The sequence below is a fragment of the Notamacropus eugenii genome, chromosome 2 (assembly GCF_028372415.1).
Source record: "Notamacropus eugenii isolate mMacEug1 chromosome 2, mMacEug1.pri_v2, whole genome shotgun sequence".
Taxonomy (NCBI): Eukaryota; Metazoa; Chordata; class Mammalia; order Diprotodontia; family Macropodidae; genus Notamacropus; species Notamacropus eugenii.
The window spans coordinates 57,686,328-57,701,843 of record NC_092873.1 but is presented as its reverse complement, the minus strand read 5'-3'; positions in this window follow the sequence as shown (position 1 = coordinate 57,701,843).

Below are 15,516 nucleotides of genomic sequence, written 5' to 3'. Positions count from 1 at the left end.
AAACCCCCAACCCCACAAGCCATGCCTAGGTAGAGAAGGAGCAGAGAAATGAAGGAAGCTGAAATACTCAAAGATTTTCCCTTTTATTATTTTTATTAAGAATGATACTAATAAATTCCAGGCTGTCCCTAGCCAGCTCAAAGGTAGTTGCAGAGAAAAGGAGGCTCGAAACAGCCCATTCAATAAAACAGTGCCGGATGTTGACCTTTGACCTCCCCAAGGGATTGATGAAGCTTTTAATTCTACTTTCCAGAAAGGCCTTCATCAGCCATGTCTACCTAAGAAGGGCTGAGATTTCATCCTTTCTTGGTCCCAGTGGACTCAGGTAAAACCTATGACTGAAGATAAGTCATCCAGTCCATTATACTTGCTTTTCATGGGGATGGGGATCATGCTTGTACGCAGGAAAGAAATCACCCTACCCTTACTGTTGATGGAAATTGGACACTGTCTTGAGATTGTTGTGATCCATTATTATAAGGGACCAAGGATTTTGGATTGACCATGACCCTTGAGGTGTGGGGAAAGGTGAATGCCAGAGTCAAGGGTCAAAAGACTCAAGTGTGCCTCGGGAGGTGGATAGAGTCCAGAGTTTGATTCTAGAAGGTTATGAGTATGCCCTTAAGTCTTTATGGGTTTACCCATTTTTTCATTTCCATGAATAAGCCAGAGGGGTCGGGAATAGTCAAGGGTCCAGCAATGATGCCAGTTTTGCTAACGGCTTTGTTCCATAGACTTATGTCTGGAAGAGTCATTAGAGGCCTCATTTTACAGATGAAGTGATTGAGGCCCAGAAAAGTTAAATGGTCTGTTGCAATTCGCAGTAGTAGTAACGATAGAAGTAGAATTTGAAGTTAGTTCACAGGAACATAGGAAGGATCATAGATTAATTCAGTCAATCAGTTGATAAACATCAGGCAGCCTATGTGCCAGACACCATACTAAGCAATGGGCAAAAGATAGTCCCTGCCCTCAAGGAACTCACAATCTAATGGGAACAGCAAGCACTCCAATTCAGAGGTATTAGGAAAGGCTTCCTGTAGATGAGATTTTAGTTGGGACTTGAAGGAGAGAACACTGCAGGCATGGAGAGACAGCCAGAGAACATGACCAGAGTGAAGAGACAGAGCGTTTGGTTCAAGGAATAGCATGTAAAACTGGAAGGGAACTTTGTGGACAACTAATCTGACCCTTACTTTACAGGTGAGGAAACTGAGGCTCAGAGAGGTTAAGTAACTAGGGTCATCTGGTGACCTTTTCCACAGCCATAAAGATAATTGTCTGAGGATAATTGCTTCAAGTTTCAGCAGTCTTAAAGGTGATTTGCCAGTTGTCTGGTTCTGAGGAAGCCAGTCAGTCACTCCATCTCTAGTATTCCTGGCAGGGGCTCATTGAGCCTCTATTTGAATCCCTCCTATAATGGACTTTTCATTACCTCCTAAAGCTACCCATTCCACTTCAGGACAGCACTAATTATGAGGAAGTTATTTTTACATCATCTCAAACTGCTTTTCTTCAACTCTCCCCATTGTTTCCAGGTCTGCCCTCTGGGGTCAAGCAGAACCAGCCTGATCCTTCTCCCAGAAATAGCTCTCCCCCATGGAGTAATTGGAAGAGCCTTAGACTCCAAGGAACATTCAAACCACCACTACCCTTTGCCACTGCCTATGTGTCTTTGGCAGCTTAACCTCTCTATTGCCTCATTGGTTAAATGAGGGAGTTGCACTAGAGGGCTTCCAAGGTTCCTTTCAGCTGGAGATCTATGCTCCTAAAATGGTGATCTCCTCAGCTCCCAGGGACTTAATAACCATCTCAAAATAAATGATTCTCAAATCTACCCATCCTGCCCCAACTCTCTACTAATCTCCAATCTCGAATCTTCAACTGCCTTTCAGACATCTTAAACTCAAAATGTCTAAACAGAACTCATTGTCTTTCCCCTTTCCTACCTTCCCTGTTACTGGAGATGGCAACACTGCTGACCCCATCCCCAGGCTCACAACCTAGGTGTCATCCTCTACTCCTCACTCTCTCATCCCTCACCACTTCACCCCTGGACTGAAGCAATAGCTTGGGGCAGGGGTGTCCGATTCATACTCCATTCAGCCAATTAGGTGATTTTCCTTATATCACTACCACTATCCCAGCTCAATGAACTTCAGGGAATCCCTATCGCCTCCAGGATCAAATACAAAAATGCTCTGTTTGGTATTCAAAGCCTTTTGTAACCTGCCCTTCCTGCTTTTCCAATCTCTTTACTCCTTACTTCTTACATACTTTTCACTTCAATGACACTCACTTCGTGCCTGTTCCACCAACCTGACCCTCCATCTTTTAGCTCTGGGCATTCTCTCTGACTGTCCCCATGTCTGGACCACTCTCCTTTTTCAGCTCTACTTACTGACTTCTCTGGTTTCCTTTAGTCTCAACTAAAATACCACCACCAGGAAGCCTTTCCCAACCCCTCAATTCCAATGCCTTCCTTCTCTTCGTTGTTCCCTGTGTATCCTTGCTTCACAACTATTTGCATGTTGTCTCCCCATTAGACTCCCTTGAGGGGAGGGATTGTCTTTAGTCTCTTTGTCTCCCTAGCACTTAGAGTGGTACCTGACATATAGTAGGTGCTTACTAAATGTTTATTGATTTGTTGATTTATCCTTAGGCTCTTAACCTTTCTGAGTCTCATTTTAACATCTTTAAAGAGGTTTACACTGGATGGCCTCTAAAAGTCCCTTCTAGGTATCAATTTTATAACCCTAAATGCTTGAAGAGTGCTATAATAATAGTGACTGATTTTACATAGTGTGATAAACTTTGCATGATGCTTTCCATATACAATCAAGTTTGATCCTCATAACAATAGAATTATTATTAATCTCATTGATAAATGAGAAACCTGAAGCACAAATAAGTTAAGTGGCTTGCCCAGGGTCACACAGCTAATAGATAGGACTTAAGCACAGGTCTTACCCAGTTCCAAGTTTAGCACTCTTCCACTCCATGATACTGATCTCTTGTATCTCCCCTAAATTTTTTCTTCTTTAGCCAAAACATAGTTCTTTTAGCTGATCCTAATAATGCAGAATTTCCAATCCTCTTATCAAATTGGTCATACTCCAGTTTATCAATGTCCTTTCTAAAATGTCGCCCCACAATGGGACTCAATGTCCCACTTGTGGTCTGAACAGCTCGGGGGACAGCAGGACTATCACTTCCCTTTGATTAATGCAGACTTCATTTGTTTGACAGCCATGATGCGCTGTTAACTCATGTTAACTTGCAGTCCAATAAAGCCTCCACCCTGATACTTTTCAGAAGAACTGTGGTCTAGACATGTCTCCTCTATTCCACATTTGTGCAGTTGATTATTTGAATTCAAGTGTTTGAGTTTTTACATTTATCCCTTTTAGACTGAAATTTGTTAGATGTGAAGCATTGTTCTAGCCTTTGAGATCTTCTAAGATACCAATTCTAATCACCTGGTGTGCTACCTAACCCTCCTAGCTTTGCATCATACACAAGACTGAAAAGAATTCCATTTTAGTTTTCACTCAAATTAGTAACGGAAATGTTGAACAGAAGGTGGCGGAGGACAGAAACCTGTGACACCCCACTTTAAGACCTTCCTCCATGTTGACACTGAAACATTAGTCACCATGTCTGCGTCTGGTGGTTCAATAAGGCTTGAATTCATTTTAGTGGACCATCATCCAGGCCATATATCCCATGTCCACCAGGATGTTGGAAATATTTGGTCCTACCCAGATAAAAATGTTGTGAGATACATTTTGACAGGCATTTCCCTCGCTGTTGATAGAAATCAGATTCTGTCAACACTACGCTTTTAGCCGAGGATGCTACATTTACAGCATTACCCTGATTACAGAACCACCCATCAGTCTAGTAAACTTGTGAAAGAGGAAATGAGGTGAGGGCATGACCTGAAGCTGGGAGGGCCAGTTAACACAGTGAAAGAAAAAGTCAGGATCCAAAATGATTGTGATAGACGAAGAAGACCATTGGACCAAATCTGACAAGATAGAATTTGGATAAATGCAAAGCCTTGTGCTGTGGTACAAAAAATCAACTTCACAAGTAAAAGATGGTGGAGGTATGGTTATCCAGCAGCTGTCCCCTTTGTTACTGATCTCTTGTCCTTTTTTTATTGCCTACATTTCCTCATGAATCCCTCCTTCTTCCCCCTGTCAGAGAGCTGTACCTTGGTAACAAAGAAGCAGACTACAATTTAGTAAAACTAACGAAGTCAAGGGAAATGCCTGGCATTTTCTACACCATATATAGGATCCACACCTATAGCCTCCGTAAAGAATGGAAGGAGGTGCCTTTTTATATCTCTTCTTACATTATTTCCTCATGGGGAGATTTTGGAGCCAGATCCTATGGGCTTAAGGGAGTTGAGCTCAAGCCCAAGTTGTTCAATTGTGAGCATTTACACCTAGGAAATTGACAAACATTAAAAAAGTGAAGGGAAAAATTTAATTATGCAGATTAATTGTGAAAGCGTTTCCTGTATACTTCCCCTTCCCCCCAAGCTGGTTGTTAAACATTTACAAGCATACGTCTGTTATTCTTGGAGATCCCATGCTGGCTCAGTAATTTCTGCTTCTCTTTCCAGAAGCTCATAAACCACCCCTTTAATAATATGTACTTGAATTGGAGAATGACTGAACAAGCTGTGATATATGAATGTAATGGAATACTATTGTGCTATAAGAAATGATGAGCAGGTAAAACTTCAGAAAAATCTGAAAAGACTTATATGAACTGATGCTAAGTGAGGGGAGCAGAACCGGGAGAACACTGTACACAGTTACAGCCACATTGTGAGATGATCAATTTTGATGGACTTGGCTCTTCTCAGCAATGCAAGGATCCAAGACAACTCCAAAGGACTCATGATAGAAAATGCCATCCACATCCAGAGAAAGAATTAAGGGGTCTGAATGCAGATTGAAGTATACTTTTGCTCCCTCTTTTTTGTTTTGCTTCTTCTTTCTTGTAGTTCATTCCATTGGTTCTAATTCTTCTTTGCAACATGACTAATGTGAAAATATGTTTAATGTGAATGTATATGTAGAGCCTATATCAAATTGCATGCCATCTTGAAAAAGGGGGAAGGGAATGAGATGGGAGGGAGAGAAAAAACTCAAAAGCTTGTAGAACTGAATATTGTAAGCTAAAAATAAACAAATGAATTTTTAAAATAGTATGTACTTGAATTTTGCCAGGAATTGAGGTTCAGCTCACCAGGCTATAGTGTGAAGGGCTGGCACTGTCCTTTAGTGGCATGGGACAGACTGGGAGACTGACTCAGGATGACCTAGGCAGCCTTATCTGTTCCCAAAGATTCTGCTAAGGCTGCTGGCCTGGACATAGAGAAAGGTCAGAGCAAGAATAGGAAAGGAAGAGATGGGGTTAACAGAAGCCTTTTCCCTTTGCCTTTGTAGCCTGACAGTTCTATGAGTCTGGACTAATTATATTTTATTTTCTCTTTCGCACTAATTCCTCAGTAAAGCTTTTTAATGCCAACCATCCTCACTGAATTCAGAGAAGGGGCTTTGCTTACGGTCTGCCCAGAGAGGTAGGGGCAGCAGGCATATTTTTCCAAGGGCTGAGGATAAGTTAAAGAAAAGAGAAAGAAGTCCTTTGGGGAGTGGGCTTAGGGGCTCAGACTACAGAAGCTTCCCATGGGGTATGTTCTATAGAGGTGAGAGTCATCTCCCTTCTTCCCCAACTCTAGGGTATTGTGCTATCCAGAGGGCTAACACCATGGATTCTGCATTGCTGTTGTCCCTCACCCATCCAAGAGCCCCTGTTAGGCACAGCATGTGCACACACAGCAGTATATATACCATCTCCCTCTGTAGTATAAACTCCTCAAAGATGGATGGTTTTGTCTATGTGTCGTCGGTATCCAGCAATGTTCTTGGCCACAGCAGGTGATTAATAAATGTATGCACAGGATGTATTCATATATTTCCTTCAACTGAATGGAAACTCCTTGAGAGTAGAAATGGCTTCATTTTTGCCTAGCAACTAAACTCCTAGAATGCAGAAAAGTCCACAGCTAACAAGAGACACTTAATAAAGGCTTGATTCATCGATCGATGTATTAGACACCTACTGTTGCCCACCATGGGTCAGAATGAGTGTTATAGAAATGAAAAAATGGATTCCCAAGGGAATAGAGGCATCATGAGGAAGGAAGAACTCATATCGTCCTGGGGTATTAAGGACGAATTGTAGGGCACATGCCAAGTATGGAGATGTCCAGAGCCAACAGCATCTGGGTTCTTGGGATCAGGTTTAGAACTAAAGGGAACGCCTTAGAAATCCATCTACGGCATCTCTCTCATTTTACAGAGGCCCAAAGTCACACAGGTAAGATATGGGAGAGCCAGGCTTAGAATCCAAGTCTCCTGATACCAAATTTATCACTCTGTCCACTGCACTTTGCTACTAATAGTGAAAAGACTAAGAGCCTGGAGGGGGTTCAGTAGAGAGACCTTCTTGGTCTCCAGGTATCTTCAGCAAGATGGTGTAGTGGAAATCATACTGGACTTGGGTTCAAATCCACCAACAGTTATTGGTAGTAACCTACCATGGACAAGACACTTCATCTCCTTCTGAATCTCAATGTCCTTATCTCTAAAATGGCGGTGTTGTAAGGAACAAATAAAATAGTGGTTTTTTAAAGCTCTTTACAAACACTGCATTGAAGTCAATTGCTACTCTCTGACTACTTCCTGGCCTTGTCTTGTCCTTTCAAGTACCTTCTAAAATATATAGACTCATGACTAAAGAGCTGGAAGAGACCTCAGAGTTCTAGACCATGTTCCTCATTTTTTTGGTGATGGGGAAATAGGGAAACTGAAGCACAGAGAGGTTCTGGGATTATAGAACGTTAGAGCCAAAACTGACCTCCCTTAGCTAATGAAATCTCATTTTAGAGATGGAGAAACTGAGGTGAGAGAGGACATGGGATCATAAAATGTTAGAAATTCAAAGGACCCAACTCCCTTGTTTTATAGAAAAGGAAACCGAGGTCCAGGCTGCTTATATGATGCAAAGATCAGTTGATGATTCAATATCGAGGTGGTTGGAGGTCTCCAGTGGAGTACTTGAGGGATCTGTGTGTGACTCTATGCTTTGTAATATTTGTATCAGTGATTTAGAAAAAGGCATAGATGACATCCTTATCAATGGGACACTGGAAAGGACAGCTACCGCTGCAGATGACAAAGCAGATCCCAGAAGATCTTGGCCAGCTGGAGCCCTAGGCCAATGGTAAAGAGATGAAATCCAATGGGGACAGATGGGAAATTTTGTGCTTGGGTACAAAAGTTATCTTCACAAGTGTAAGATGATAGAAGAGTGGATAGCCAACAAGCGTTTATTAAGTGCCTGCTGTGCGCAAGGCATTGTGCTAAGTACTAGGGGATACAAAAAAAAAAAAAAAAGTTCCTATCCTCAAGAAGATCAGTCTAACGGGGGAGACAATATGGGAACAACCATGTACAACCAAGCCATGAACCATGTGAGTTAGAGATAACCAGTAGAGGGAAGGTATTAAATTAATGGGGATCTGGAATGTGTTTGTCCTTTGTTTTCAAAGACCATGCCACCACAGAAATGATGACATAACTTGCACTTGACTTTGTTTTGAGTAAGGGAGGGCTTGCAAGGTCACCGGTCTCACTTTCCCCTCCTGGGCCATCTGGATCTAGTGACCAGATATTCATCAGGATGACTGGAAAGGCTGCTTGGAGAAGGTAGGACTTTGGCTGAGACTTGACAGAAGCCAGGAGGAGAGAGATGAAGAGGGTGAGACCTCCAGGCACAGGGGACAGCCAGAGAAAATGCCCAGAATGAGATTTGTAGGGTGCTGTCAAGGTCGGGGTCACTGTATTGCAAAGTACATGAGGTAAGTAAAGAGTGAGGAGAGCAGTTCTGGAAGAGATTTTGGGATTTTAGTGAACCCCAAGCTCCATGTGAGTCAGCAGTGTTGTGTGATATGGTGCGGTAGCCAGAAAGCTCCCAGAACCTTGGGCTACATTAGGAGAGGCTGAGCTGCCAGAAATAAGACTAAGTAGGACATGCAGGTGGGACAGGAAGGAAGAGAGACAGAAGGACAAATCCACAGACAGACAAACCAACAGACAAAGATATGGACAGCCAGACTCCAGCCTGCATGACTCTGGATGAGACAGAGTAGTTGAAGGAGGGCTAAGATGAGAGGAGCAATCCTACCTAGCACTGACCTACCAGGCCCAAGGGCCCAGGTGAACCATTTCCCCCCAACCAGGGCACATTTCTTCTTCAAAAATCAAGGACAGGCTAGCAAACTTTGAGCTTCAAAGACATCTAAGCAGAGGTACCCCCTCCCCAGCAAGGGGTCTGTATGGGCTCCACATAGCGCTCCACTCCCCCTTCCTGGACCCCACCCTTTGCTCATCTCTTCAGTAACCACCCTCCTGTCGCCCCCCTCACCCCCAAGTGGTTACAGCAGTGATAGGATGCTAGGTCTGGAACTGGCAGGAACTTTAGAGATAATCTCATTCACCCTCCCCCTCATTTTGCAGATGAAGAAATGGAGGTCCCTGGAGAAGTGACTCACCCAAAGTCACACAAGTAGTCTATGGCAGAGCAAAGAATTGAACCCAGTTTCTGCTTACGCATTATTGAGACCACAAGCTCTTGACAAACAGTTGCTCATGCTCAAAGAATTACCTTATATTTATTTGGTCTGTGTCTAGATAGGAACACGTTGTTTCCCCCAACAGACTGTAAACTCCTCAAGGGCAGGGGCTGTCTCATTTTGGATTTTTGTATGGCCAGGACTAGTCAGGTAATTAATAAATTATCATTGATTGATAAATTGATTATTATTTGTATTTTCCTAGATCATTGACTCCTGTTTTAGCTGGATCTGGAGGGACCCTGGGATCATAGATTTCTAACTGAAAAGAACCTTAAAGGTCATCCCATCTCCTCATTTTACAGATGGGAAAACTGAGGTCCAGAGAAAGGAAAGGATTTGACGAGAGTCAGAGAGGTAACCATCTCATGTAGCTTTTCATTTTTACATTTTAATCCAGATGAGGAAACTGAGACGCCAGGAGAGTAGATGTCTTTCCCACAGTCTGAACCCAGGCCGCCAGACTCTGGAGTCACCGAAAGCTCTTGCCTCTCTCCCAGCTAACCAGAGTTCAAATACCAGCTCTCCATTTTCCTCTCTGTAGGACTCTGGTGTCTTGTGACTTTACCTCGCTGGGACTCAGTTTCCTTCTCTGTAAAATGGCCCCTGCCAACTGCAAAGCTATAATCCTAAGATATCTTTTTATCTCTTCCTCCAGCAGGCTTTGCTTCTGTCTCTGGGCATCTCTCTCTGTCCTTCCCTCCCTCCTCTTGGGTGAAATTAATTCCAACTGGGAGCTGTGGAATTATGTAAAACGCGGTGATTCCGCAAAGGGGGTGGGGATGGGCAGGGCGATGGCAAAGTGTCTCTTTGTGCTTTTAATCTGCATTTTCCCCCCCAATGTTCTGTCTCTGGGAGGATAATTTCCCAGCCTTTTCAGGCCCGATTGGTATCATTTCTCTGGCTATGACAGCTTTTATTTTCTCCGAAATGAATGCCGTGAAATTTCCAAGAAATATAAAAATGGATATTGTCTGGGGAGACAGTGCTCTCCTAGCAAAAAGGAACCTAGACAAACATCTCCTCCCCCAGGGATCCGCCTGTCCCCCCACCCTCCCAGCCGCCAGCCTCAATTCCACCTCCATTCTCCTCCCTCATGTGCCCATCGACCCACCGGTGGCCCTCCAGCTCCAAACCCCCTGCCTGCTCTCTTCAGCCCCCCACCTCCCACCTTCACCCATCCATCTCCCTATCTGCCATTGATCTATTATCTGGCTCTCAATCCAGCAGCCACAATATCCCTAGTTTGCTCCTGTCTTTTCTTTATCTACACCCCACCCTACAGGATGGCTCTCTTTTTCTTCAACCTGTATCCCTGGCCCCTTCCAGATAACCCCACCCTGGGTGTGAAGGTACTACTAGTTTGTCAAGATTGGTGGGGGAGGGGGGAGACAGACTGAGACTCTAAACTATTCTAGGGGTCTTGGGCCTTCACCCCCCCCATCCCTGATACTTGTCCAGAACCCTCTTATTCCTTTGTCTTGATGTGGAAACTGAGGCCCTGAGATGCTCCTTGGCTTTGGAACTGTCCTCTTCCCCCCAAAACCCATCGCTGATCCTTGTGTGGAGACCTCATTCCTTTGTCCAGACTAGGAAATTAGGATTCAGGCTCTAGGTACAGGAAGAACGATTCCCAGATCTCTGCCCTATTTGCTCTAGCTCCTAGTCTTCCCTTCTCCACCCCGCCCCCCAAGAAAGATTGGCAAGGTGACCCCTGGAATTATGAGCAAGCAAATGGCACAGAACAGCAGTTCCCAGAGCCAAGAAGCTGACAGACAGCAGCTGCTGGAGGGAGAGATACAAGTTGGGGAAGCTGAGGCAGAGCTGCTAGGAGCAGGAGGAGGAGGTAGCCAGGCTCCATGTCATGGAGGGAAAAGCCACCTAGGAAGCAGGGATGGGAGTGAACCTCCCTGCATTCTCAGGCAGAGAGCATTCCATGGCTATGGAGAGGTTAATTCTGTCCACCCTCACTGGAGCATGGGTGGGGGTGGGGCAGGAGGTAGGGACATCAGGGGCCCCCCAAGGAGCAAGTACACCCAGAAGTTCATCAGAGCGTGGCTCTGAACTCTTAAAGCCAAGAAGGGTTTGCAGAAATCTGTTTTCCGTCAGAAGGCTGAGAGTGGGAGGTGGTGGGCAGGGTTAGAACCCCAATGGACAGATATGGACATATCAGCTCTAACTGGGTGAAACTCCTCCTCTACTCTCTCCACCCTGGGACACCCCAGTCCATCATAACTCAAGGGCCCAGCTGCCTGCCTCCTTCCAAGCACTTGTCCCATCTATTATTCAGAACGGCAGAATGGATTTTTAATTTGAGAAATGAAATGACTCTCCCCAGTGGCTTGTGGGGAAGGGCGGTGGGAGGTAGGGAGAGGCAGGGCAGAGAAGGGGGGTGTCTCAGGGAGTTAACTGGGTGCCAGGGGGGATGCAGCTTTGATTCAGCTTGAAGAGTGGTGGCCCCTCTTCCATTTGAAAAGGAAAGGGGCCCTCCCCACCCTACTCCCCGACTAAAGCAGGAGAAAGGCAAGGCCAGGGGTGTGTATGTGTGTGTTGGGAGGGGGATGAGAACAGCAGTTGGGGCCTGGGAGGAAGAAGTGATGGGAATGGCAACAGAATGTCGATATGCCCTTGTCCCTTCCATTCCACCCCCACCCCAGCCCCTTTCCGTGAAGGGAGGGCTGGACCAGCAAATTCAGCTGCCCTGTGGCTGAGGTTGTAGTTGGGAGTCATCTGCCTCTGCTTCTCCTGTTCTCAACTGGGGACCCCCAGAAGCCAGGTCTACCTGCTCTAGTGATGGGAATGACCTAAGTCTTCCAAGACTCCTGAACAGTTCACCTCATCTTCTGTTTTCCTTGGGCTCCAAACCCAGGAAGGTGGTTTCTGCAGATCAAGCATAGGGTGGAGCAGCAGAGGCTTGGCAAACTCTCCCATCCCTATGCCTTCACCCTACCCCAGATTCAGCTCAGGTTAGGCTGACCCAGCCACCCACCGAAGGAAAGCAAAGGGAGGGAATCTGCCCCCTTTTCCCCTGTTCATGGTGCTGGTTAAATCCAGATGGGGAAAGTGGGAGGGAGAAAAGGAGGAGGAGGAAGAGGAGAGAGAGAGAGAGAGAGAGAGAGAGAGAGAGAGAGAGAGAGAGAGAGAGAGAGAGAGAGAGAGAGAGAGAGAGAGAAGGAGGGAGGAAGGGAGGGAGAGAGGAAGGAGGGGGCAAGGACCTGACAGACTGTCAAGAGACAAGGAGACAGATGAGGAGAAGGTAGGAGGGCTGACAGCAGCTTCAGGGCCAGCTGGGTCAGCATACCCTGTATTCTCTTCTCCAGTGTCAGACATGGGAGCATAAAAACCAAGTTCCCAGTCTAAAAGTAGTCAAGGAAAGTTGAAGGGTGGGAGTCCCCTTCTATTGCATCTTGGAAAGAAGGTTCCCCCCTTTTCCCCCTAGGGAAAAAAACTGTAGTTGAGAGGTCTGACTAGGCTGGGTCAGGGACATTGGGTAAATCACTTAACTTCCCTGTGCCTCAGTTTCCTCAAGTGTAAAACTAGAGATTGGTCCAGATGACCTCTAAGGCAGTCAGCCCTGACAACATCACTTATTTCTCACCTCTCACCCAACCCCCCAAAGCTGCATGGTTGTTCTCAAATCAGTAAACATCTGTTCTCTGATATAGGTGGAGTAAGAAAAGAGTATTTAGGCCTGGGGAAGATTTAAAAACCATTAAGCTCTACCCTCTCCTTTTACAAAGAAGGAACTGAGGTCCAGAGAGAAGGAACCTGCCCCAGCTCAAAGGTAGAAAATGGCTTAGCTGGAGCTTGTCCTCCGCAGCGCTCTACTCCCACGAAGCTCAGAGAAGAAGCAGGTAGAGGACAGTTACTACTAAGAGAAAGGGAAGGCTTAGCCTGGCAAGCTGGCATCTTCTATCTGCCTCCTCCAGACGGACTGTCCCGGAGTGGACTGCCTACCCAGGGTCATCAGCTCCCACTACTAGGCCACAGTGTGGGATGCCAGTGGGCTGATGGGACCGGTTCAGCATCCATTTCCACTCTCTTCTGTACTACAGATGCATGAGATTTTCACCTTTGTAACAGCCCTCCCCAGCCCAAAACTCCTTGGAGCCCATCTCAAAAAAGGGCAGGAGATCACTGTCCCAAGCTATAAGGAGCCATGGATGGGGAGGATCATGAAAACCCAATGCAGATGAATTCCATCAGCCTTTACAAGATGCCTGATATTAGAAGACTGTGCTAGGTGCTCAAAATGAATGAATAGCATTGACTAATCCTGTGCTAGGTGCCAGGCACTATTCCAGGTGCTACAGATACAAATACAAAAATCTGTCTCTGTCCTCAGGGAGTTTATATTCTAAAACTATTCAGGGCTAGGCAATGCATTGGGAATGCCAATGTGAAGGTGACACAGTCTCCATCTTCAAAGAGCTCCTCTTCCTTCTGGGAGACTGTGCTAGTGGCCAAAGAAAGTCCCGTTGTGCTCTAGGGTTCAATGACATGCCACAAGCATTCATTCAGCACTTATTCTGTGCAAGGCACTGATTATAAAAGACAAAAATGAGACAGTGCTTTCCTTCATGGAGTCTCCTGGATAGAGAGACATCTGGAATGAAGAAGACTCATCTCCCTGAATTTGAATCTGGCCTCAGACACTTACTGACTGTGTGACCCTGGGCAAGTCACTTCACCCTGTTTGCCTCAGTTTCCTCATCTAGCAGAATGAGCTAGAGAAGGAAATAGCAAACCACTCTAGCTTTACCAAGGAAATGCCAGATTGGTCATGAAGACTCAGACATGACTGAACAACAACACAATGTATATAAAATATATAGAGAAAATAAATAAATGCTCATATTGGTGGGAAGATACCGGAGGGTCAGAAAATAGAATGGAGTACTTGAGTCGAATCTTGAAAGACACAAGGGGTTCTGAAAGGTGAGGACTAAGAAGAGGGGAATGCTAGCCCTGGGGAACAGCCAGTCCCTGAACACAAACGGAGGGCTGTGTGTGAGGGTCAGTAGGAGGGCCAGTTTGCCTGGACTGTTGTGTGAATGGAGGGGAGCGATGCGTAGAAAGCAGGAAGACTAGGCTGTGGCCAGTTGGAAAGAGTTTTAAATATCATGATAAAAGAGTTTGTGTTTGATACTAGAGTTAATGGGGAGAGAGACTGCTGGAATTTATTAGGCTGGGAAGTGAAGTGGTTAGATCTCTGCTTCAGGAAAATCACTTTGGCAGCTACATGAAGGGCTAATTTGTTAGGGGAGAGACTTGAGGCAGAAAGACCAATTAAGAGGCCAATGTGATTGTCCAAGCAGGGAATGATGAAGGCTTCAACTAGAGTGATGTAATAGAAAGAAGAGGCTAGATGAAAGGGAGGCGAGAGAGAAAAGAGAGAGAGGGAAGAGGAGAGAGACAGAGGAGAGAGAGAAGAAAGGAAAGATGAAAGGAAACAAGCATTTATTACCTACTGTATACTTGGCACAGTGCTAAGCACTTTACAAACATTTTTACAAACAATTATGCTAGTATTATCCCCATCTTACAGTTGAGGAAACTGAGGCAGATGGAGGTTGAGACTTGCCCAGGGTCACACAGCTAGTTAGTGTCTATGGTCACATTTGAACTCAAGTCTTCCTGACTCTACATCTGTCCATTGAGTCATCCAGCTATGTTTAGAAAAAGAAATATGACATCTGATTCAATCTGGGGCTTGGGGGGGTGAGGGAGAGGGATGAGTTGAGGATGACACAGAGGCTGCAAACTTAGGTGACTGGAAAGATGGTCCTATCACTGGCAGAAACAGAATGGGTGAGGCTCTGGATGACAGGAGAAGGGCAAATGCCCCAGTGTTCCAAGAAGCTACAAAGAGGGAGTCTGAAAGCCATAGTTCCATGAGCTCCAGGAGTGAGACAGCATGGACTTGAAGATAGCCCTGGATTCAAAGACCACCTCCAATCCTTAAGATCCTTAAGAGCTGTGGAACACTGGGTCGTTCATTTAACCTCACTTGGCCTCAGTTTCTTCATTTATAAAAAAGGGATGATGATAATAGCACTTACCTCAGAGAGTTCTTATGAATCTCAGACAGATAATATACATAAAATACTTTGTGTGCTTTAAAGCAATGGATAAATGTGAACTATTATTATCTTTGATGAAGTCACACCAAGATCCTAGGAGCCAGACCAGTGGATGGCTAGCTCCCAGAGGCAAGGTTCCAAGCCGCTGGACAGCTCCTGGTGTGGGGCCACTCTTCCCAGGGAGAGACAGCATCAACTTCAAGGGTAACAGCATTAAGAGAGTGACATTAGATGTGGGATGGTCCCACAGGACAGTGGCCCAAAGGGCCACTGCACCAGAATTGTAGGACCTGACTGTAGGACGAGACCATCTCAACTAGAACTCCCTGAACAAGAATCCGTTGGAAGCAGGGGTCTCCCAGCCTCTGTAGGGAAACCTCCAGGGAGTAGGGTCCCATTGCCTCATGAGATAGCCCCTTCTGATGTGGGACAGTTCTCACAATGAGTAAATGCATCAGGCTACACTCTGTCACCCTAGAATCTCTAAGTTCTGTCCCTTTGGGTCACCACTCTGGCCACCCTTTCCTGGATGCATTTGTCTTGTCAGTTTCTTCACTTGTCAGTGTCTAACACCCAGTTTGTTGATCTCAGATAGAAGGTAAGTTCCTTGAAATCAGGAATGGTTTTATTTTTCATCTAGTACCAAGCTGGTTTATCAACCATATTTACTAGATTCTTAATGATTGGACGACTCCGTGTTAGGATCATAAGTGA